The sequence below is a fragment of the Camelus bactrianus genome, chromosome 14, assembly GCF_048773025.1.
Source record: "Camelus bactrianus isolate YW-2024 breed Bactrian camel chromosome 14, ASM4877302v1, whole genome shotgun sequence".
NCBI lineage: Eukaryota > Metazoa > Chordata > Mammalia > Artiodactyla > Camelidae > Camelus > Camelus bactrianus.
In genome coordinates, this window is record NC_133552.1 from 36,714,818 (window position 1) to 36,739,838 (window position 25,021).

A 25,021-nucleotide genomic window follows, 5' to 3' on the forward strand; every position below is an offset into this window, starting at 1 on the left:
ATTTATTAAGCTATATGTTTCAATCATGTTCATACAAAGTTGTGCTTTAATCTTAACCTTTGAACTTGGACTGAGAGTCACTAAATTAAAAAACATTATTTCTTCATTATTTGTTCTGACATCATTGTTGAGGGTACCCTTTATTTCAAGGAATAGCATGTTTTAAATCTTAAGCCTGCCACTGTATTTGGTATATATAAAAACATAAAACTCTAACATTTGAATCCTTTTAGAAGTGATACTGTCACTGTCTACACAGGGCCACAACACCCTGATATCTCCAAACAAGCTGTTTTATGCATTTACATTACCTGACAGACTCTTGAAGGCATTTGTGTTTTCTTGCTCTTGTCTATTATATTTCTAAATGTTACTTCACACATTGAATTGCTGTCAGCACTTGGGACTGCTAAACCTTTGTCTTTGCTAAGGATTGTTTTGTTTTGGTTTTCCTGTATCACTGTCTTCCAAATGATTATAGTATCATTAAAATTTTTGACCAATTATGCCTACCCATATATATTTATTTTTTATTAACACTATATTAATACATTAGTTATATCAGAAAGCATGCACAAAATGGACATTGAAATATAGATGAGGTTGAAAATATAAGTAGAAATGCTAATATTTTTGTAGTATCCCACTATGAAGATCATTATTTAAGTATTATCTTTTCATTTCTTACACATAATGGTTGGTGAGAAGCCCAGGGGCAGTGGTAATGTCCAATGAAAGAAACTCTATTGACCTATGTTGGCAACTCTTGTCTTTTCTTGAAGAGTTATTTTCTCAAGTCCTGTTTTTAATTTTAAAAATGTTTCTTTTGTATGTTTTTTAATATCTCTTTTGAAAAAGAGTAAGATATGATAAAATAATTATTCAGTCCATTGGGTAGAGTATCAACATATCACAGAATATTGAATCTCAAAGAGTGATTAGAAAAACAATGTAATTTTACAGAGATGTAAACTAAGACATAAATTCTAAAACACATTCTCAAGGTCACATTTGTTTCTATGTATGGCATATAAAATGTAATACAATATCTTTGACTTCCTTTACTTTTCAATTGGAACTTTAGTCTTCAAATTGGCTGATACTTTAGGAATAATTTTTGAGTGGACTGAAATTTGAAAAGACTGCATCTTTTCCAAAATCAAATGGAAGTTTTGAAAGTATTCCATTGAGGAAATACAGATATGCCTTCCTCATAACTTCCCAGGCCAGAATATACTCTGTTACAATCATGCATTTTAGTGATTCTTCATCAGGCTGGCTTATCAGACCATCATACCAGGAGATTTTTTCAGACTCAAAATGCTATGGCTTCTTCCAAGTTGAGAATCACTTGTAGCCTCTTTATATATGAAAAGGAAAGGAAAGAAAAGGTTATTTGAGCAATGTGTAGACACTTCTACTTAAGTACTGATGGGATACAGAGATCTGAGGTAATGACTAAAAAGGAAATTTAAATTAATTAAATTTAAAACCTCATTCTTAATTAAATCAACTATAAAAATTGGCCAGCTTAGATGTGTGATCTTACACATAAAAAGCCCTCTATTTTCATTCAATCATTTCTCAACACTTTAAATGGCATTGATTTGCTTGTACCATATCAATTCTTCAGCTGAATAATAAATTAGAAGTAAAATGTCTACCATAATCACTTTAAATGAGCCAAGATCTTATGAAATCTAAACTGTGACAGTAATATTGGTGTAAGACCTAATAAAACTCTAACATAGGTGTAGCCACAGTTGGTCTCACTGCATTTATAAACCTAGGTGATAGTGTTTGTTTTTTCTAGAGATTTGGAACTTGGGCTAGAGATCCATCCCAGTAAGTTCTGTGTGATCCTAATACCTAAACACCATAATTGGTGATTCACGAAATGAGATATGGAAATGGAAATGAATAACAATACAATTTTGAATTTTGTACTATTCTTTTCATTTTCTAATCACTGCCAAAACAATGAAGTATGGCTATACTGCACTTACATGAATAAATAAATGATAGATAAATTGATAAATCTGGACTATTATGCCATTGCAAAAATTACTAAAGTGATGAAAACTCATTTTCTTTATTTGGACAAATCTAGTAGTTATATTGAAATATTCACTAGGGAACATTTTCAAAGCTTTTATGATATCTTTTATGCTGCTACACATTCTGGTTTTGAGAGGAAGAATTGCCCTGGAGGAGAAATCCTTCAGAAAGAAGAAGAGAGGGAACACAAGGACTCAGAAAAAAAAAAAAAAGTTTGCAACTGCAGAGAATGATTAGTACAAGGAAAAGGAGGAGGAGACATCTGTTGGTGAAATGATTTTTAGAGATAATTAAGTGCATTCATCCAGAAATAACACATATTATACATCGTTTGCAGGCACACATGGCTTCACTAAAAACAAGAGACTTTGAAAGGCCCACAAAAATAATCAGCAGCTTTGATCCGATGTCACCAGAATGTCAGTCTTCCTTGTGTGCCCCACCTCAGCCTTTCTAAGCCCCTTTCATGCTCCATAACAGTTTCTATTGCAGGGTATATATATTATTTACAGAGGTCAGCTTTGTTGGGAAGTATTGGCAGAAAGACGTAGCTTGGTCCTCGTGTTTCTTAAATAGCTTAGATTAATATCCCATTTCAATCTCCTGAAATTTAATTGGATTTCTGGACATCTCAGAGGTCCACATGTAAAGAATATTAGTGTTCCAATTAAATGGATGCAGATTTTTTTCTAAGCACAGAATAAAGCAATTGACCTGACAGTAATGCCTATTTTAAAGACAATAAAAATTAACCTCAGAAATAAAGTTTAGATTTCGCTTGACATTTTTGCTTATTTAATTTTCTTCCATAAGGAAATGTATGCTTCATATCTCTATATGTGATGCCTGCTTGTGCAGTCTTAGATACACTCTGTAAGGTATTAAATGATAAGCCTTGAAGTGCAGAGTTAAAGAAATAAAGAAAGAACAAGGTAAAAGACATATTTTATTAGAGTTTACATATCTCATTCACCATGCAAAGAACAAATCAGATCATGCTCAGCTTTTAAATCTAAATGAATTTGAAAGTTTTAGATCAGGAAGTATATACATATATATAAACAGAAGTGGAAGACAGTGATTTCCTCTCATTGATTGAGATTAACCATAATGATAAAGTAAACAGTATTTGCACACAATTCATTTGACATTAAAAGGTTTTCTAATTCAAAACCCAGATGCACATTTTGCTTTTCTATTTCATCTTCCCTGTCATTCTCCATCTCCTGCCACTTCAGCAATTATTAAAATTCTAATGATTCTTTAAAATTTAGCCATAATGTCATCTACTATGAACTCCCTCTTAGTTAGAAGGCTTTCAACTCCACATCTCTCCTCCTAAATAAAATAGAATTAGTTTTTAAATAACAAAAAATATAATATTGCACATAGTAAAAACTCCCTAGGTAGGATGCTCCTATAGTTGATAAATTTATTAGCTCAAATTAAGAATCTAATTTATCTGGATTCATCTTCTCAGTCTGCCGCCATTACTGTGTTACCAAAACTCATGATTCTAAGGTGGCTGCCAGTGTTCTGGGTGTAAAAGTTACACCTTTGAAAAGCCAGAAGGAGGAGAAGAGTCATGCCCCTTCCTTATGGTCCTTTTTATGTCTAGGACAATTTTCCCAGATATGTCTAGCATGGTCATATCTTGTAGGCTAGAATCAAGTCACATGGCACTCATATGCCTCTGGAAAGACAGAACAGAATAACCATGATTGCATAGCCTTAGACAAATCAAGATCAACTAGCACATGGCTTTCTGCTACCTGAACTATATGAGTTCAAATGGCAAAGACAAAGGGGATGTTGGTGATGCTATTGTATTGGCACCAGAGTGTCCAATACATACTTTATTTACCCCACATCTATTGCAATGATCACTCTTCTCTTTGAACTTATGTGAAATGAGTCTTATATTCACTTACAGAATATAAACAACTTTTAGGAAGAGGGTGCATCAGAAAGCTTTTTCATTCCCCATTTTGCTTGATGCAGTGGTTTAATTATAATAGGTAATCAATAAAACGCTTTTGAGTGAATGAATAAATTTATAAGGTTTTGTTTGTCTGGCATGTGGTTTTCATTTGCACAAGTTTATTCTTAGCTATGACTAAATAGATTTTTTTCCTTGACTTGATAAAATGTTTCCTGAAATATATTTTTGGAATGCTTCTTCCTGAGAAAAAAAACCTTTTAGGTGTAGGAAAGGAAGTAGAAATACAATTTGCTTCTTATAAAAATCAAAGAGATATTTTTAAACTATAACTTTTACAAAATGAAGTATCAAAATATAAACAAAGAGGGAACTTGGTTCATTTTAATAATGTGTTCTCAAAATAAAGTAAATCTGCAGTAATTTTAAATTAACTGCTTTGATGCAATTTGGTGCAAAACTTTCCAGAGATAATATAAACACCAAATGTTGGGGGATGACTTTTGAGTTGTCATTTATCATTAAACAAAAATGGAAAATATGCTTGGAATAAAAATGAATCTTATGTGTATTCTATTACAGAGAAATTCAAACATGGATGAAAAAAAATCTGGTACCCCTTTTTCTCATTCCTATTTTTGCCACCCAAGTCCAGGTGTCACTTCTCTAACCTGAACTTTTACCCTAGCTATCTGCACTCTATTCCAAACTAACAAACAAAATTCTGCTACTTCGATCTTTAATGCACAGATCCAATCACATCAATCTCTGTCATGATGTGTGCTGACTGACTATATGTTGTCTAGAGAATTGAATACAAATTCATTGGCCCAGTAATCAAATCTGTTACTAAAATAGACTCAATTCAGTTTTTTACTGTCTTTATGTTTTGATATTCATACACAACTTATTCTCCAGTCTAATTGTACATTCACAGTTTCCAAACACAATCTCCACTCTCTCTAACTGTCAACATTCTCACTTTTTTCAAGTTTAGATCTAAACTCTTGTACTCATTGGAGAAGCCTTTCATTATTATCTGTACTGTCTTGTAAGCTTTTTACCTAATTAATACACTTTAATACACTCTGTTAATATATCTCATAATATATCTCATATCTCATAAGACATAGTTATTGTTGAATTGTCTCCCCCCAAAACAGTTATGTTGAAGTTCTTACTCCCAGTAACTCAAAATGTGACCTCATTTGAAGATAGGGTCTATGTAGATATAATTAAACTAAAATGAGATCACACTGGAGTAGGGTAGACCCCTAATTCAATATGGCTGATGTCCTTAGAAGGGAAGACAAAGAAAGATGAGTGAAGACCAAGGCAGAGATTGGAGTTATGCAACTGTCAGCGAAGGAATGCAAAGGACTGCCAGCCAACCTTTGGAAGAGCAAGAAAGCATTCCCCTACATGGTCCAGAGGGAACATGGCCCTTCCAGCACCTTGGTTTCAGCCTTTAGAATTGTGAGACAACAGAAGTCTGTTATTTTGAGGCACCAAGTGTGTAGTACTTTGTTAAAGAAGCCTTAGGAATCTAATACAGCCACAACATAAATCCTCTGTATTGATACAGGTGTTATCCTATAAAAATTCTGTGGATATCCCTTCTGCCCTTCATTTTCTCTACCTAGTCACCTGTTTCTACATACTAATATAAAACGTACCTCCTGTCATCATAATCATATAAAGGCAAGCATTTTATTTTATCTTTAAATGTCTTAATCATTTTTGAAACCCTTTCAGTGACTTAATCATTGTAGCTTAATAGAAAAATAAATTAAAACATTCCGAGACAATTTTATGATTTAACTCTCCTCTTAAGTGAGTGGAAATGCTTCAGGCAAACACCTAAAAATATTCACAAAGTACTTCTGATTGTTTCCATTTCTTCCACAAACCATCTGGCTCACAAAAGCATATGCATCCTGACAAAGAGTGAGTTTCAAGGACTACTTAATTTAAAATGTACAGATGAAAAGATAAATATTCAGTCAATTTTATACATATAAGTAAACATTCAGTGAACTCAAAACATGTTCTATTTTAACATTTAGAATGTATAAGTATTTCAAGCAAGTAGAGGACTGAGAACCAGTTAATTGCATATATATAAAAAAGTAGGAAAAGAAGATTAAACTTTCATATATCTAGTATTCAACTTCAAGAAATGTCATTTCATGACCAATTTTTTTTAAAAGTGGAATTCCTCCAACATTGTACCTTTTATTTTTTATTTTATTTTATTTTCAGGGGGAGGTAATTAGGTTTGTGTTTATTTATGGTTAGAGAAGGTACTGGGGATTGAACATGGGACCTCATGAATGCTAAGCATGCACTCTACCACTTGAGCTATACCCTCCCCTGTCATGATCAATTTTTTTCCATATATGTCACCACAATTTTCCTCACAAACAAGTGGATTATAAAAGCATACATTTTTTAATTTCCTCTCATCAATCCCTCATCCTATATCTAGCACTTTCTCTACCTCATAGATACCTAAGTAGCATTTTTGATGTTACCTTAGAATATACGTATGAGCACATTTATGATCTAGATATTCTAGAATATCTACATAAGAATATTCAGGGGTAAGACTTGAAAGACAGGAATTAAGAAAATTTTGAATATCAGCTGATTTTAATATATTCTAGTTTGAAGGAACACAGTGAAGAAAAGAAATGTTGGGTTATTTAGTTATAAATACATAAAAAATTCAGTTGATATGTATAAGATGAAAAATTGAGAATCTTTCAAAAATGTCATTGATTACAGGGAAAATCTTTAGTAAATCAGGCTAGACAGAGGTTTGAACAGGTGAGTGATGGCAGGAAAGAGGTGACTAATATTTTGTGACAGTGGGCAGTATGGAACAGTCTTCATTTCAATTCATTCATTTAAAAAATATATTTATAATTTTCTTAACATACAGGTACTGTTCCTAACTCAGGTTATAGCAATCATTCTGAAGTTAAATAAAATTTTAGTTAAAAAATTCAAATTAGTTTGATGTTTTTTAAAGTCTGATTCATCGTCCATATTCTCATGAGGGAAATAGATTTGAAACAAGTAATCAGGAAACATGTAATTTGGGGTAATGTAAAGAATGAGAAAGCCAAATGAGCAAAATAAAGGGTTAGATAGTGACCTCAGGCAAGACTATTTGACTTAGGGTGGTCAAAAGTTTATCAGATGATGTACATTCGAAGAGAGATACGTATGACAAGAGGAAGTGAGTCACACCAAAATCTGAAGGAACAGCTTTCCTGACAGAAGGAATAGTGTGTACAGGCCTCTGAGTCAAAGTTTGGCTGTAAAGGGAGCAGCAGGAGGGAAGAAAAGAGTGAAGGTGGTTAAAGTTGGAGACCTCCACAGAGCAGAGTAGGTAAGGTCAACAAGACCAGTAGACCGTGACATGGAAACAGAGTTTGGCTTTATTCTAAATATTTTCTTGGAAGCCATTTTCAGAGCTTAGGACAGAGTTTAGAGTGGAATGACATCAACTAATTTTAAGATTCAGGAGATCACATTGGCAGCTGTCTGAAGGGTTGACTTTGAGGCTGGTCAAAGAGTAGAAGCAGGAAGACAATTTGGGGATTATTACAGAAATTCAAAGAGTTTTATCAGTGTTTTAGGCTAGGATGGCTAGTAAATGGCTGGATTCCAGGTATATTTTGAAGGAAAAGTGAATGAAAATTCCTGATGGGTTGGATATGGGTTTGAGGCAAATAGGGAAGTCAGTGTCGATGTTTTTGGTTGGGTTTTTGGCTTAACCCCCAGAGTAAAGATCATACCATTTACTAAGATGGGGAAGTCTGGGACTGAAAGAGTTCTTTGAGAAAAATAATCTTTGGTCATAAGAACATTGAGGATGCTTCCCAGACAGAATTGTCACTTAAACTGGGGGGAATATGAAATTGGAGCTCAGGGGAAAACTGGGTTTGAGGATAAAAGTATGGATTCATAAGCACACTGAGTGGGTTTTTAAATACATAATTCCTAGTATTATATGCTGGGATTATATTCCTTATCACTATTGGTTTAATAATGCCAATAAGATGATTATTAATTTCCTAATTCTGGAGAAAAGTACACTGATACACTTTTTTTTCTTTTAAAAAAAATTTCTTATCTGAAAATAAATCTAGAGAGCTGTTGGTGAGAATATGGCTGTTTGAAGTTCTTGAATCTCTTTTTGGAGTGCTTCTCTTTGAAAAAAAGGAAATAAATTCAAAGACAAATATCAAGAGAAAAATTCAAAATGTATTTTGGAAACATGGGTTCTCATTTTTCGCATAGTTACTTCATAAATATTTGTGTAGATTAAATTTGTAAACAAAGACTGGGGTAATTATTTGAAAAATTATTAGCAAATTTAGTCAATTAACTAAATGAATCTATCTACAACATGCTCACAGCCACCACCTAAATATTTAAATATTTTAAGTCAATACTTTTTTTTCAAATAGTGAGCATCAGTATTGCTTGGGGAAGCTGTTTCAAAAGCCCATGCCCAAATGTCACCTCCCCAAAATGTGAACTTTGATTCAGGGGATTTGTGGGGGAATCTGACGTGTATTGGGAAAAGACTGATGCACCCAAGTTTAAAACTACTGCCTTAAGCAAAAGGGTTTGGATTGGCACTGCTGACTAATCTCTCTGATTCATTTTTCTCCTCTTTTTTCTAACCAAACTCCCAATTCAAATTTAAAACTTCTATGGATAAATTAATTAATCCATTGAGCAACTATAAAGTTTTGCCTTATATGTCAGTCTCTTTGAGGTGATTTTGGATAACTTTGATTAACTTGATAATAAGTGGACAGTCTCTTATTTTTGCCTCCTGTTCGCTGTTGTTCATCACTTAACAAAGCTAACACATTTAAAAGTTTTTTCTAAATAATATAATTTTTTTTTGTACTGGTCTCCAATCCATCATTCAATTATACAAGTATTAAACTAGTTTCCCTGTTTTTTAAAATTTGTATTAAGAATTTTCATCTACATGCATGAGATATATCAATTAATTATTCTCTAAAATTATTTCCCTCTGCTGTATGTAACAGGTCATTAACCTTATTTAAAAACTTTAATGTCACTGGAAAATCAGTTTTATTTCATAATATATACCTATTCAAACATGACCAAAATATATTTTTATACTTTTTGAATTTAAAGTCTCATCTTTAATAAACAATAGTAAAATCAGTTTGTGTTTTTAAACTTGGGATTTTGTTTTTAGTTTGAAAATCTCCTCTGTATTATACAAACCCCTTTTATATTCTACACAATTTGCTGGGAAAAATTCCCATTGAATTCCCTGCACTGATCATCTAAGAGTTGTTTGTTTGTGAAACAAATTCAGACTATGCTGTGGAATATACAGTGGAGGCAGTGAGGTTAATTTTATTCTGGATTTATGAGGTCATTTTCTTGGCAACTGCAAATTTTCTCAATGCCAAATCTATAAACATGTTAATTTGTCAGAGTTTTGGAACATAAATACATTGTTAATAAATGTCTGTATTTATTAAAATGCTTTTCCATATCTAAATGTTTATTTCCAGCATTCTGGAAATGGTGAGACAAACCTTTGAGAAACACACTGAAGAATACATTTGGAACCTAAACAGTCACCTATTAAGTACGATCATGTGGACAACCAAAATGGCCTTTGTCGGAGAAAATGGGAGTGAGAGAGAGCCAATCAGGATTCTGTGCTGCAGGAGATAAAAATAGATATTTTAAAAATTACATGTATCAGAGTGACCTGGGATAATAACTGCATCAAAATTTTTAAATAGATAAATTGGGAGATTTAATTTAAAATATGTTAAGTCAAGTTATAAAGTGTGTTAAAAACAAATAACTTTTAAATAAATACTGGTAGTCATTAAATCACCTATTTGAAAAAAAAAATCCTTACAATTTGATATTCAATATCTTTGTTCTTAAAATCCTTTAAGCCTTCCGGCATCAGTTTTCCACTGGCCAATATTTGTACTACAGGCCCCTCTGCTTGCCTCCACGTTGGTACCTACTTTTGTGTTAGTTTCTCTCCACCATCACCATCCTCACCACCTGCCTGCACCATCTAGCAGCCCTCTACATATACATTCCCAAACACCCTGCTGTCCAATGTGTAACTTTCTAAACAGATCAGCTTATCTAACTCTCTTTCTGGCTCCTGCCCATTACAAGTTATGTCAGATGGCTGAAACCTTAAAACTGAACTCTCCATGTAGGGTTTTTCATATGTTAAGAAAGCTTCTATAGCCAGATTGTACTTTTTTTTTTTTTAAATGTAGCTAGTTCCTGTAATAGTAAAAAAGAAAAAAAAATTAATTGGTCAAGATTTTAATTGTGTGCTAAATCAATGATGGATTTAAATCATTGATCTAGCAGTTTCTTAGCTAACTATTAAAGAGCTACTCAGGTAATGTCCCTTCATATTTGGTGCTGTACGTGTCAGAGTTTTGGTTGCAAACAATAAAAAGCCCATTTTAGTTAATGTAGGAGGAAAGAGAATTAATTAAATTGAGTCAAAAATGTACCCAGTGAGTGGCTGAAAACTATGCCAGGCATAAACTTCCTGCAGAAACAGTGAATGAGGTCTACAGAACTCATTTCCATGCTCCTAAAAGCTTAACTCCACAACAGTTACTGTGAATTTACAACTTTTCTACTGCGGTAGTTACAGAGCTTTGAGCACTGCTGGTACACCGTATACTATTTAACTGATACCGCATACTGTAAATTTTTGGTGGAATACAGAGCCATCAGACTGCTTCCTGAATATCAAATGTGTTTACATCTGGGCAGAATAGAATTATAAATGGATGAGGGTCCAATCAAGACAAAGAAAACCCACCAATGATCAGAAGTAGAGTTAATGTAAGAAATAATTACTAGTAAAAAGGGATTCTAAGAGTAGTTAGAATTTTAAATGATAGAGATCGTAAGTGGTACTATATTGTTGTAGTCAGATTATGGACTTCCAACTTTCAGTTCCATAGGTAAGGAGCTTGGAAGTCACCACTCCTGCCTGACAACAAGCAAGAGCTAAACCGACTGGCAAATCCACAAGTCTTCTTGGATCCATAAACGATCCTGTGTGGAGGAGCCACCTGCTGCCCAGGACTTGGGAGGGAGGCGATACAGGAACTCACGGCTACCAGAGCTCACACTCAGATACCACAAGCAGAAACTTCCTCTTGAACTAAAAACTCCAGGGGTACTCAATTTAGGATGCACAATATTGAGAGATTACTTTCAGAAACTCCACTTGGTCCCAATAGTAAATATCAGAGAAAAATTTCCCCCTGCTTCTGGCAGGAGGAAGACAGAAAGAATCATTTTTTTTTTAAATTTTTTTTTTTAAAGTACAGTCAGTTTACAATGTGTCAATTTCTGGTGTATAGCATAATGTCCCAGTCATGCATATATATACACATACTCATTTTCATATTCCTTTTCAATAAAAGTTATTACAAGATACTGAATGTAGTTCCCTGTGCTATACAGAAGAAATTTGTTTTTTTTTTTAACTATTTTTATAGATAGTGGCTAACATTTGCAACTCCCAAACTCCTATACTTATCCCTTCCCACCACCTTTCCGCCAGCAATCATTTTAAATACTCTGGAGACTCCGTTCTTCCTAACAAGGCCTTCCCTCAGGAGAAACTAGTTAACCAGAGCCTAACCTATGGGAGTATTAATTAGAGCCTTCTTCATCTGGGGGAAGGGAAATACCCAATTTCAGCCCACTCCAGCCATCCTGTCCCACCTAAATGGGGAAAAAAAAACTGAGAAACTCTTGTGAAATTCACAATCCTGAGGCAGAGACTAGAAGACTGAGACTAGGAGGGTGGTGTAGCTCAGGGGTAGAGCACTTGCTGGGCATGCTCAAGGTCCTGGATTCAATCCCCAGTACCTCCATTAAAATTAAAATTTAAAAAAAAGACACTCATTCTAGGACTGCAATGCTTCCCTTTCCCCACCTCACCACCACATTACTAAGAGCTTGTTTACAGCAATTCCTTTCAGCTGGGAGGAAGAAAGTGCCTGCTGGGCTGTTACTGTCACTCAGGAGAAAGTGTGCAACCCTGGCTCTCCTGAACAAGGACAAGGAAGCCACGGGCTGGGTGCTGGCCAAACTCCCTGGAAGGGGAAGATGGGGGGATCCCAGCACACCCTCACATGCAAGCCACTATCTGGGGGCCTCCAGCAAAACACACTACGAAGACTCAAATGCCAGTAAAATGGTAAAATGCCAGTGAGACTTGCTGGGAGGGTGACTATCATTGTGTCTTCTATGAAGTACTAGAAAGGAAACAGCTCATTCAGATTCTGGAGATGCTCTGGAGGGTGAGAACCACTGAGCATTCTTCATACCACTGGCAGAGTTCTGATATTTGATTCAAATTGTGGGTATAGTGGCATTAAGGGCTGGTTTGCGGAGAAAGAGCATCCTCTTTCATGGCACCTGCAAAAGGTGAGGTTATCACGGTGTCTTCAAACAAAGGACGTCCAGTCACCCTTGACATAAAGGGAAAAACTTCCAGTTAGTTGCAACGGAAGCTCAGCTGACTTGTGAGTTTGACTCTCCATGGCACCTGAATCAAAACAAGTGTGTCCAATCCCAAGATTGGTTCTGTTCTTTCCCAGTCACTGCAACATTCACGTGAGAAATTGTGTCACATGCTGACATGGTGAACTCAAGTGATGTGATTCAGCAGCCTGCACAATTGTTGTGTTTGGTTCTTGAGCAATATCACCTCTACAAGTAAAAAAAAAATAAATAAATAAAAAAAAATTAGGCGTTATGAGGGCTTTCATGAAAGCGTTCCGATTTTCAAATCATGATTTGAACCAGGGGTTAAAGGGCTTAAGCTTGGCATTTATTTCCTGTAAGTTCTCCAGTCAGCACATGCCTCTCACAGCACAGCACTTCTGTGTACCATGATCACTTACTTAATGGTTCAGGTGCAACAGCCACTTAGGCTTCCAAGGCACATGCTGCAGTTGACACTTCATCAGAATCCACTACAGGTGGTAGTTTGATTAATTGTGATGCCACTGCATGCCTTGAGTTATTAGCATCCTGCATCCCAGGGGTTGGGATATCAACACTGCGCACAAGCCCAGGGGTATGATGAAACCAATCCCTGAATCTCATCTTTAAAGGTTTATCTCCTAGGGCCACTTCTAGTTACTAATTCTACATTAGTCAGGATCTAGTTAGGAAATAGAATCCATTGCAATAATTGGCATATGGAAAATGCAATGTAAAGAATTATTAACTAATTAAAGGTGGTTAACTACTAAACAAAAGCAACTCTTAAAAAATACAGGACCAGCTACATCTAAGGCCAGGGGAGAGTATATGCAAGGAGGGAAGAACCTTGGAAGAACTGCCCTCCACCCCAAGCCAGGGTGAACCTCAGACTTTGTTGGAGAAGCCAGGGTTGTGGCACACTGGATAACAAAATTCCCAGAGGTACTGCAGACCGGAGCTGCTGGTCAGAAGCTGCCAACCAGGTTGCCAGCTGTCCCAGGCTGGCAAGCAGAAAACCTCCACTGGACATAGGATTGTCAGATAATATAGAGGATGCTGCGTGAAATTTAAATATCAGATAAATAATGAATAAAAGTTAGTGTAAGTTTATCCCAAATATTGCAAAAAATGTTAATCTGAAATTCAAATTTATCTAGACATCTCATGTGTCTCTTTGCTAAATACGGCAATCCTACTCTGCAGTGATGTGAAACCAGCTGGAAACCGTGCACCCCTGGTCTCCCACACACCATTAGCAAGGAACCTGCCCTTTGGGATACTAGTGAATCTTGCTGAAGGCGCAGTCCCAACAGGTGTCCCTCCAACCATGACCATCAGAAGTTGGAAGTAAGAAACACCAGAATCAAGAAGAAAACCTTCTCCTGTTTTTCCTTCCAGACTTCTTTTAATGTCATCTAATGATAAACATTGTACCAGGGATCAAAGAAAAATTGCCTCAGGATGGAGCAGCACCAATTACACAAGACAAAACAAGGAAGACTGGATTTGTAGTTGAAAGACAATAAACCGGTAACTGTCACTTAAACCGGTAAGTATTCACTGTGGATGTCTTTTAAAAATAAGATTTGATGCCTCATTTGAACAAAATTATACAAGCAACTATGTGTAAACCTGCTTAAATCACCAAGTCTATATTTGTATATTTAATTTTAAATCATTAGCATTTGTTTTCTACTCAAGGATTTTTACACATTATAATATTACACATTTATAATATTTGTCTAAAAATTTCTTTCCAAGTGACACTTTTAAATGGTGGCTACAATCATTAGTGATAGGGAACAAATCAAAAGCCTATGTAATGATTCATTTCTTCACAACTTCATAATTCATTGCTATAGTTATTCTTAAAATCCATCAAATTTAGAGGTCGATAGGCTGGAGAAATAAGCTACACTAGTATTTCTCTGAATATATGAGTTTTTTTTTTTTTCTTATACCAGTGGCATTTTGCAGTGATGGAGTTTCAGTAAACTGCTATTAGATGCATTTTTCTGGAGTAGAAAAATAGCAACTGCTAATTTTGGTTGGATAGAGAGGCCTACAATTATATTCTCTTCTACCAACAAAGCTATCGAAGATTTCCATGTTGTACAACGATTTATAGTAGCTTGTTTTTTGGAGACTTATGTGTGCAATCTGTTGTGTAGTTCTGCTATATAGGGACATGTGATTAACATATTTTCCCTTCGCATCAGGTAAGAAAGTGAAGCATTTGAGGATTTTATTTCATTAAACTTTGAAATCAACTTAAGAAATGAATGTTTGGATTTTACTTTTCAATATTTAGATAAACTACATGCTCTGAATGCCTTTTCACATAAATGTGCAAAAGAGGTTATTTAAAAACTATAGGTGAATGTATAGGAATGGAAATCTTAACAGGTCAAAAATAAGAAACTGAAAACTAGAATGGTAAGTTAAAAACAGACTGCAGCTGTCTGAAGGGGTGATGGTTTGGGATTGGGTGTTGCAGTCTCAGTAAATTTTTGGATTTAACAGCCATACAATAGGTAAAGCTTGGTCATTATATGGTGGGTGACTGGAACTCAGAACATTTAAAGGATCATATCATCACTTCATTAGATATTCAAAGGACCTCACTATCATTGAAAAGGTAGCTTAGAAAAAAATCAATCTTTGACAGCTCAAAAACAAAGAAACTCATCTGTCTTTCGGATTAATGTGTAAATTTTAAAAAATTCCCGAGTAATAATAAATGGGTGTGACCTCATGTGAGTTGGAATATTTCGTCTCTTGCATGATCCAGAAACACCCAAGCTAACAACTTAATATAATAAAGTGGCCTCAAAGGGCATCAAAAGTGAGAGAATGGCAAAAGTATTCTAGAGAAACATTTAGTTCAGATTAAAGAGGATTCCACAGATAAATTCTCACTTAATGTGAACTCACAACCCAAAATGGCACAATACTTGTGCAGTCTTTCAAGACCAAGAATTTGCATACATAATGAGATCCTTATGTAATAAAATTATTAGATACAGACTTTCAAAGGATAAATGCTTAAATATATTACAAATTTGAAAATGAATAGGCAAAATCAAATATCAACAAAATTGAACTTCTGTCAATGAAATATATACTGAAAAAAATACTTTTGATGGATTGATCAAATAGCAAATAGTACAGATATGGCTGAACAGATACTTAGCAAAGTAGAAGACATAGCTGGGAAATTATAGAAAATAAAAACCTAAATATTCAAAGAGAGAAAATATGAACAGTCCAATGTACATCTAATAGAATTTCAAAAAAGGACAGATTTTAAAAAATAGGAGGTAAAACCCTGAGTCCTGAGATTTGGGAATGCCTACATGGGAGATTTCAAGCCTACATGAAATATTCATGAACTTAAAAAGAATGACTATATATTAAATGTCACAAAAGTAACTCTCAGCAAATAACAAAAAAGAGTGTCATTCAGAGCATGTTTCCTAATCACAATAAAAATGTTATAAGTCCTTGTTGAAAACTAACTTTAAAAAGTCCCATACATATGGAAGTTTTAAAATGAATACATAAATAGCTTATACATCAAAGACTAAGTCATAATAGATAAAACTTTAGAAGAAATTTATAATCAAAATTACATACCAAAATTTATTAGGTCCAGCTAAAGTAGTATTTAGAGAATTTTTTTTCCATAGGCTTACAGTAGGGGAAAGATGACTGAGAATGAAGATTAGGGTACAGCATGAGAAACTAGAAAATTAACTGAAGAACCATCTTAAGAAAGTATAAGAAAGGAATTAATGAACATAAAACTATAATTGAAAACAAAAATATAAAAATTTTGTATCAATAAAACCAAAAGCTTATTTTTAAAAGACTTTAAAAATATATAGATAAGTAGATTAAAATAATACGAATCACAAAATCAATGCTAGGATTTGAAATCTAAAAATTTGCATTTTCTATTTTAACATCCCTGAAATCAGATATATTACAATCAATAATGTATTGTATTTTAATTGGTGAAGTTTTTTTCTTAAAGGAATATAAATATATGGTGCATCTGACTAAGTAAAATATCATTATAAGAAAGCATCATGAGCAATTTTATGCCAATAAATTTGAAAACTGAGACAAATTTGATTTACAAAAATGTAACTTAACACAATTAACACAAAACAGTAGAAAAATTAGATAGACATGTAAAATGCTTTAGCTTAGGTTTCCTTAGAATCAGACATAAAGCCTTGAATGTGGTACTTATGTGAGAATGTGGTGCCATGGAACAGGAGTATAGGACAGGTGGAATGAAACTGAAAAAGAGGTACAGCCAACCTATAGATTAATCAGATTGTGCTCAACTCTAGGTAAATACTACTGGATCTAAGGGGATATGTCTCAGAATTCTTCACCAGGGGGACTATAGATTATCATACTAAGTGAAGGGGAAGAACATCTCCTTCTGTTCTCATTCCTTATTGGTCAAGTATAGCCCAAGAGTCAATAATTTCTCTCCCTTCTGGTATGTCCCTCAGAGGTGAGAGTATTGTTGATTGATTGGTTCTACAGAAGTGAGTTTATCTGAGTAAGTTTTCCCTTGATTGGCTGACTTTCAGGAAAAAAAGGGTTGACACAGATTGGCTGGCTTGGAAAAGTATGCTTATTTAGGCATATTGTTGATAGAATAAACAGTTGAAATCCAATTCTTATGTCTGCAGAACAATATGTATTTTCCTAAATTTGTGAGAATATATATATATATATTTTAATTGAAGTATAGTTAATTTACAATGTTGTGTTAGTTTCAGGTGTACAGCAAAGTGATTCAGTTATACACACACATGTACACACATGTATACATATGTATATATTCTTTCTTATATTATTTTCCATTATAGGTTATTACAAGATATTGACTATAGTTCCCTGTGCCATATAGTAGGTCCTTTTTGTTTATTTTATATGTAGTAGTGTTTGTCTGTTAATCCCAAACTCCTAATTTATCTGTCCTCTCTTTCTTCTTTGGTAGCCATAAGTTTATGTCTGTGAGTCTATTTCTGTTTTGTCAGTAAGTTCATTTGTATCATTTTTTTTAGATTCCACATCTAAATGATATCACATATTTGTCTTTCTCTGTCTGATTTAATTCACTTAGTATGATAATCTCTAGTTTTATCCATGTTGCTATAAACGGCATCATTCTTTTTTTTATGGCTGAATAATATTCCGTTCCATATATATATACACCACATTTTCTTTATCCACTCATCTGTTGATGGGAATTTAGGTAGATTCTATGTCTTGGCTATTGTAAATAAAGCTGCTAAGAACATTGGGATGCATGTATCCTTTCAAATTAGAATTTTCTTCTTTTCTGGATACATGCCCAGGAATGGGATTGCTGGATAATATGGTGACTCTTTTTAGCTTTTTAAAGAAACATTCATACAGTTCTCCATAGTGGCTGTACCAATTTACATTCCCACCAACAGTGTAGGAAGATTCCTTTTTCTCCACACCCCATCCAGCATTTACTATTTGTAGACTTTTTGATGATGGCTGTTCTGACCAGTGTGAGGTGATACCTTATGGTAGTTTTGATTTGCATTTTTCTAGTAATTTTCAGTATTAAGCATCTTTTCATGTGCCTTTTGGCCATCTGTATGTCTTCTTTGGAGATTTTCTATTTAGGTCTTTTGCCCATTTTTTTTTTTTATTGGATTGTTTGTTCTTGTATGAGCTATTTGGAAATTAATCCCTTCTCAGTTACATTGCTTCCAAATATTATATCTTGTTCCATATGTTGTATTTTAATTTTGTTTATGGTTTCCATTGCTGTGTGAAAGCTTTTAAGTTTAATTAGGTCCCATTTGTTTATTTTTGCTTTCATTTCCGTTACTCTAGGAAATCATACCCAAAAAATATTGCTGCAATTTATGCCAAAGAGTGTTCTGCCTGTGTTTTCCTCTAGGAGTTTTATAGTATGTGGTCTTACATTTAGGTCTTTAATCCATTTTGAATTTATTTTTGTATGTGGTGTTAGAGAATGTTCCAATTTCAATCTTTTACAGGTAGCTGTCCAGTTTTCCCAGTATAACTTATTGAAAAGACTGTCTTTTCTCCATTGTATTTGCTTACCTCCTTTGTCATAGATTAATTGGCAATAAATGTATGGGTTTATTTCTGGGCAGTCTATCCTGTTCCATTGATCTATGTGTTTTTTGTGCCAGTACCATACTGTTTGAGTACCATAGCTTTGTAGTATAGTCTGAAGCCAGGAAGCCTGATTCCTACAGCTCCGTTTTTCTTTCTCAAGATTGTTTTGGACATTCGGGGTCTTTTGTGTTTCCATACAAGTTTTAAAATCATTTGTTCTAGTTTTGTGAAAAAATGTCATTTGTATTTTGATAGAGATTGCATTGAATCTGTATATTGCCATAATTAGAATGGTTATTTTAACAATATTGAGTCTTCTAATCCAAGAACATGGTATATCTTTACACCTGTTTGTATTGTCTTCACTTTCTTTCATCAGCAACTTATTATTTTCAGTGTACAGATCTTTTGCCTTGTTACATAAGTTTATTCCTAGGTATCATACTCTTTTTGATGCAATGGTAAATGGGATTGTTTCTTTAATTTCTCTTTTTGATAGTTTGCTGTTAATGTATAGAAATGCAACAGATTTCTGTATATTAATTTTGTATCCTACAAATTTACTGAATTCCTTGATGAGCTCTAGCAGTTTTCTGGTATCATCTTTAGGATTTTCTATGTATGGTATTGTGTCATCTACGAATAGTGACAGTTGTACTTCTTCCTTTCCAATTTGTATTCTTTTTATTTCTTTTGCTTCTCTGATTGCTATGAATAGGACTTCCAAAACTGTGTTGAATAAAAAGTGGCAAGAGTGGGCATCCTTGTCTTGTACCTCATCTTAGAGGGAATGCTTTTAGCTTTTCATTGTTGAATATGATAGCTGTGGGTTTGTCATATATAGCCTTTACTATGTTGAGGTATGTTCCCTCCATGCTCACTTTCTGGAGAGTTTTTATCAGAAATGGATATTGAATTTTATGAAAAGCTTTTTCTATGTCTATTGAGATGATCATGGTTTTTTTTCTTCAGTTTGTTAATGTGGTGTATCACATTGGTTCATTTTCAGACATTGAAAAATCCTTGCATCCCTGGGATAAATTCCACTTGATCATGGTTTATAATCCTTTTAATGTATTATTGGAGTCAGTTTGCTAGTATTTTGTTGAGGTCTTTTGCATCTATGAATTTGTGATAATATTAAAACATGTAACACAGTAAAAAGTTTTGCTGAATCCTAACAGTGTAGAACTTCCTTAGTTGGCTAAGAGGTATCTACAAAAAAGCCAAAAAACAGAAAGACCTACTAAAAATTACGTATAGTGATGAAATGATAGGCACATTCTTTCAATTGGAACAAAACAAAGATGTCCCATTATCATCACTAATTTTCAGCACTTTTCTGGTGGTGCTTGGCTGTAGAAAATAACACAAAAAAATGGAATTTATGATAACTGGTCAGGATGAAAATGGAATACTCAAAAATATATATACACACACACACACACACACACACACACACACACACTTTTTTATAATCCAAAAAGATCTACAAAATATTGCAAGAGTAACTTTACAGAAATCCATTGAGCTTTTACATATAAGCAAAAACAGTGGAAAATACAACTTTAAAAATCTCTTTATAAGAGCAACAGAAGATATTAGGGAGTCTCTAGAGAACTTTGTGGTGACATGCCATGCGTCCAACTTCAAGAGAAAGGAAGAAGCCCCAGAGCATTAAGACATTCCATAGTCTATTCTCCTCTACCCTCACTTCAGTCATTATCATTAGAGGATAAGAGGTTGTCCTGAAATTTTGGGCATAAAATTGCTCTGATCTTGACTCTGCAGGAGTCAGTCTAGAGCCCCTAGCCCCAGGAATTCACATGCGCCTTGAAAAATCTCCACAAATATAGATGCTGATTTCTACCTTCAGATCATCAAAATTCGTCACAGAATATTTCATATCCTGGGGTCTTGTCATTTCCTATAAGAATCCCATGATTCCCAGATCATCATCACAAATAACCTACTCAAATTCCTTTACTGACCCCATTTCCTACCTCTCTCCAATTCCTGCATCCTTTTGTGCCGTTTGGAATTTTATTATAAAATTTCAAAATTCTTTATGTTTTCTCTAGTCCTTACCTTTAACTTCTCAATCTAACAGAAATCTAGAATCTCTCTTTCCCCAGGGTTCTTCTCTGTAAACTTTTCAAATGATAAGTTGAAAACATCTTCACCACTGCACTATTTATTGCTTTGGAAATCTTTTTGCAGGTATTTCTAGAGTTCTACAATAGATATGGTTTTTCCATTATGGATTAGTATTTGCTCTGTCTGTTGCCAGGTGACCAGGACAGAATTACTTTTAAACACAATTTGCTGGAGATAGTTCCCTAGACCACTTTAGTGATGAGAATTTGGGCTGCACATTGTCAACAATAGGGCTGGCTGAGAAGATTTCTCTCCCTCTCTCTCTTCCTCCCTCCCCACCCCCCTCTATCTCCAGTGCCAAACAACTTTTCTTTGTAGTCTCCTGAGTGAAATAACGAGGGGGTTGGGGGCTGGCTTACTTCTGGTTCATTCTTACTCTGATCTCATTTTAATGAGCAGAAAGGTCTACCAGATACTTTATGTTTTGACTTTTATTCTTCAAGGCCTCAAAACTAGGATATAATTTACTACTTGATTGAGTCTTGTGATCAAGGGCCCTCAGATTTTCATAGTTTCTGTTTACCTCTCTAGTTGTTATGGCTTGCCTTATAATTATTTATTATTTTCATCTGTCTTATACTTTTAAAGCATTCTATTTAATAACACATTTTTAATTGAAAGTTTTCCCTGGTAATATCCCAACTTTACCCAAATCAGAGGTTTTTAGAATATTATTTTTTGTGTTTTACTCATGTGAAATGAAATAAAAGAAGAGTACTAGGAATTAAGCTTCCATATAGAACCAACAAACCCATGATTAAATGACCTTATAATTATAATTATATGGGGACATTTTGCATTCATATATTAGAAGAATATTAAAAATAGCAATCTGAGTTAGACTGGAATAGTACAAAAAAAGAAAAATTGAGGATTTTTTATGTTTATAACTAGACTAATTCCTTGATAAGTTTGGCCCAGCTATCTCTTTCTCAGAAGATAAAAAGTTCTAAAATTATGTCAGTCCATGGACCCTGCTGTTCAACATTTGGGGATTACATTTTCAAGACCAAGAATAGATTACCCACTAGAGTTTTAAGCCTGATTCTTCACTGATAGCCTTCAGAGAGGTTCAAACATTTCTCCTACTCTTATTCTATTTGCTGCAGTTGACACCACTGAGTGGCAGCTACTACTTACAGGAAATGTATCAGCTAAGACTACTTACATAGTGAGATTAAAAGTAGCAAATTTACAACCTAAAGATAGACTTGGAATTCTCTTTGCATTCTTGAAGGAGAGATTTAAAAAATGAGTTTTCCAAACCAACACACTCTCTCTCTCTTCTCCATTTATATAAATATATTTATATGTATGCACATAAATATATATATCTATGTAAAGATTGTAAATATATTTCATGTATAATGTGTAATGAGTATGCATATATTATATAACTGATTCCACGTAAGTACATACATATGAATCAGCTATATATTGCTGTGTAACAAATGACACTAAAATCCAGTGTTTTAAGATTATAAGAATTTATTATTGCATCTAGGTTTTTAAATTGGCTGGGCAACTTTGCTGATGTAGCCCAGGCTTGGCTGATTTTCTCTGGTTTTGCTTATACTTCTGCCATCAGCTGGCATTTCAACCAGAGGCTCACTGATCTGGTGATTAACTCACAGATTTCCTTCACAAGTCTTATTTTTAACTTACTGGTATATTTATTTGGTTTTTAGTCTGTCTCACCCACTAAATTCTAAATTCTAGAGTCAGGACCTCTTTTGCCTTCCTTCCTATTGTCACTGGCCCATAATAGGCACTTGGTAGCAATTTCTTGCTCTAGAATGTGAGTCCATGCAACTCTTGGCAGTGGCTCAGGTGTCCACAATCAAAATCTAGAAAGTAAATACAGAATTTAAAAACAGCTGCTTCTATGATACCAAAGAGCAGGTATAAGGAAGAGTTAGCTGCTCCAACAGATCCCCAAGGCCCCCCACTGGCTTTTATGCTGACACAGTCTAAACATACCTGCCACAGCTGGTCAGATTTTATGTCCTTAAAGATGTCCGTCTAGATACTGATATGATCTTTTCTTTGCCTATGTCCTCAGGAAAAAGAGGAACTCTGAAGAGCAGTGTGCTGTCTGAGGCTGGAGGGAAGCTGCAGTGGTTGATAGAATGACCTCAGGACTTCCAGGTAAGCTTGTCATTAAGTCCAGCTTGCACTTGCTTGCTCTCTCTCTCTCTGTCTTTCTCTCCCTTGCTCTCTCTCCCATTCTCCTTTTGGTATCCTGAATATATCCAGGATCTCCATTCCTAAATATCTTCCAGCTTAAAATACATGTATTATATATAGTGATTTTATCATAAAAATATTCTGCACACAGTTTTCACTATGAGTTTTGTTACCAACTCCAAACTCAAGTTCTGTTCACCACAGGATAGGCCAATAAGTCTGGAGACATGAAGTGTTGGGGCACGGAATAAGGGCCTTATTTGGAGAGACAGTGGGTCAAAAAGATGGCAGACTAATGTTCTAGAGAATCATCTTACCCAAGTCAGAATTCAGGCTCCTTTTATACTAAGAAAGGGAGGGCGTGTGGTTGGTTGTTGCAAACTTCTTGGTATCAGAATCGTTCGTTCTTGCAGCTGTCCACGTAGGTCAGGTCACCATATTCCTGTAAACCTCCAACAAGACAAGTATTATTCTCTGCTCTGCAACTTTTTCTCTCTCTATGAATGGAAAAAATGTCATACCCTTAAATATCAGAGCCTTGAGAAGGGGCTATTCTGTATATTTCAGGCTATAGGCAACATTCTTTGCACAACCAGCATGACTAGGGCCAGGAAACAGAGCACAGGGTTAGAGCTAAAGGAACAAATCTAATATGGAGTCAGATTTGTTCTTCCCTATTATAATTTCTTTTTGGACAAAATATATTTGCAGAGTGCTTACATATTAGCATAACTTCTGGATATCTTGCCTCCCCAACTAGATTCTAATACCTTTTATGGATTTACTAAGACATAGAACAGAAAAATAAATGAGGCACTGCAAAAGAAAATAACTCTAAGGAAATTTTGAAGACATTTAACACTTTTAATGTAAATTATGTACCATATTTGTATATAATATATAAGGTTCAACATCTCTAACATGTGACACAACTCATGCAAACCTCTGGTTTTTCATAAAGAAATACATAGTCACAAAATAAAATAACTGTATATTTGTAAATTTTTATTTTACTGCTATTGGGAGTAATAAAAGGAGAGGGAGAAAAGCATTTATCAAGAACCTATTATGTGCCACACATTTTGTTTGCCACTTTAGAGGTTTTATTTCAGTTAATATTAACAGTAATCTTATTATATTAAACCCAGAAATTGCCCCTAAGAGAGAGTGTGAAACATGTTCCTGGTCACAAAGTTAATAAGAAGCAAAGCCGAGATTTAAACCCAGTCTTTTTTCCTAACTCCCAACATCTGGATGTTTTTCATTTCACCATGATTCTTCCTAAAACTTTTTTTTGGGGGGGCAAAGTATTTATTCTAGAGCTATATATTGACACAGTCATGCTTTATTGAGAAATTTATAAGCTGTTTCTGAAACAAGCAGACTTTTTTTTTTTTTGAGAAGCTACAAGATGTTTGTCTTGAAGGGGAGGGAGAAGGGTCAGACTTCAAATTAATCCATCTTTTTCTATGCCAAGGAATAAAGAAGATATTAATTCTATCACAACTCTGTGAATGTAATCCTTACAGATGTTAAATAACTCAAACTGAACAAATTTCCTTTACTGTTGATTCTCTCACAAGATGAATGAAAGTATTAAATGTGAAATGAATATGGGAAGTTTGGTTATCATATCAAAGTCAAAAGATTTACAACTGTAAAATAATTTTTACCCAAATAAGGATTACATACAACTCAGACACTATTCCATCCTCTAAAAAAGTAAGAAAAGTTCTATAACAAGATGAGAAAGTATAATTGGCAAAGATACCAATTTAAAAAACAACAACTTTTGCCAAAAAAGATACTGGAAAAATTCAAGTTGCCTAGTTATTCCATAAATATCATTGATTTACTCTCCCTCAAGTTCAACTCATTAGCTATTCCAGAACTTTACTGGACTCCTCCATTCCTCCAGTTCCCTCGTTCCCTTTCATTTCTGGCAGCAGCTCTATTCTT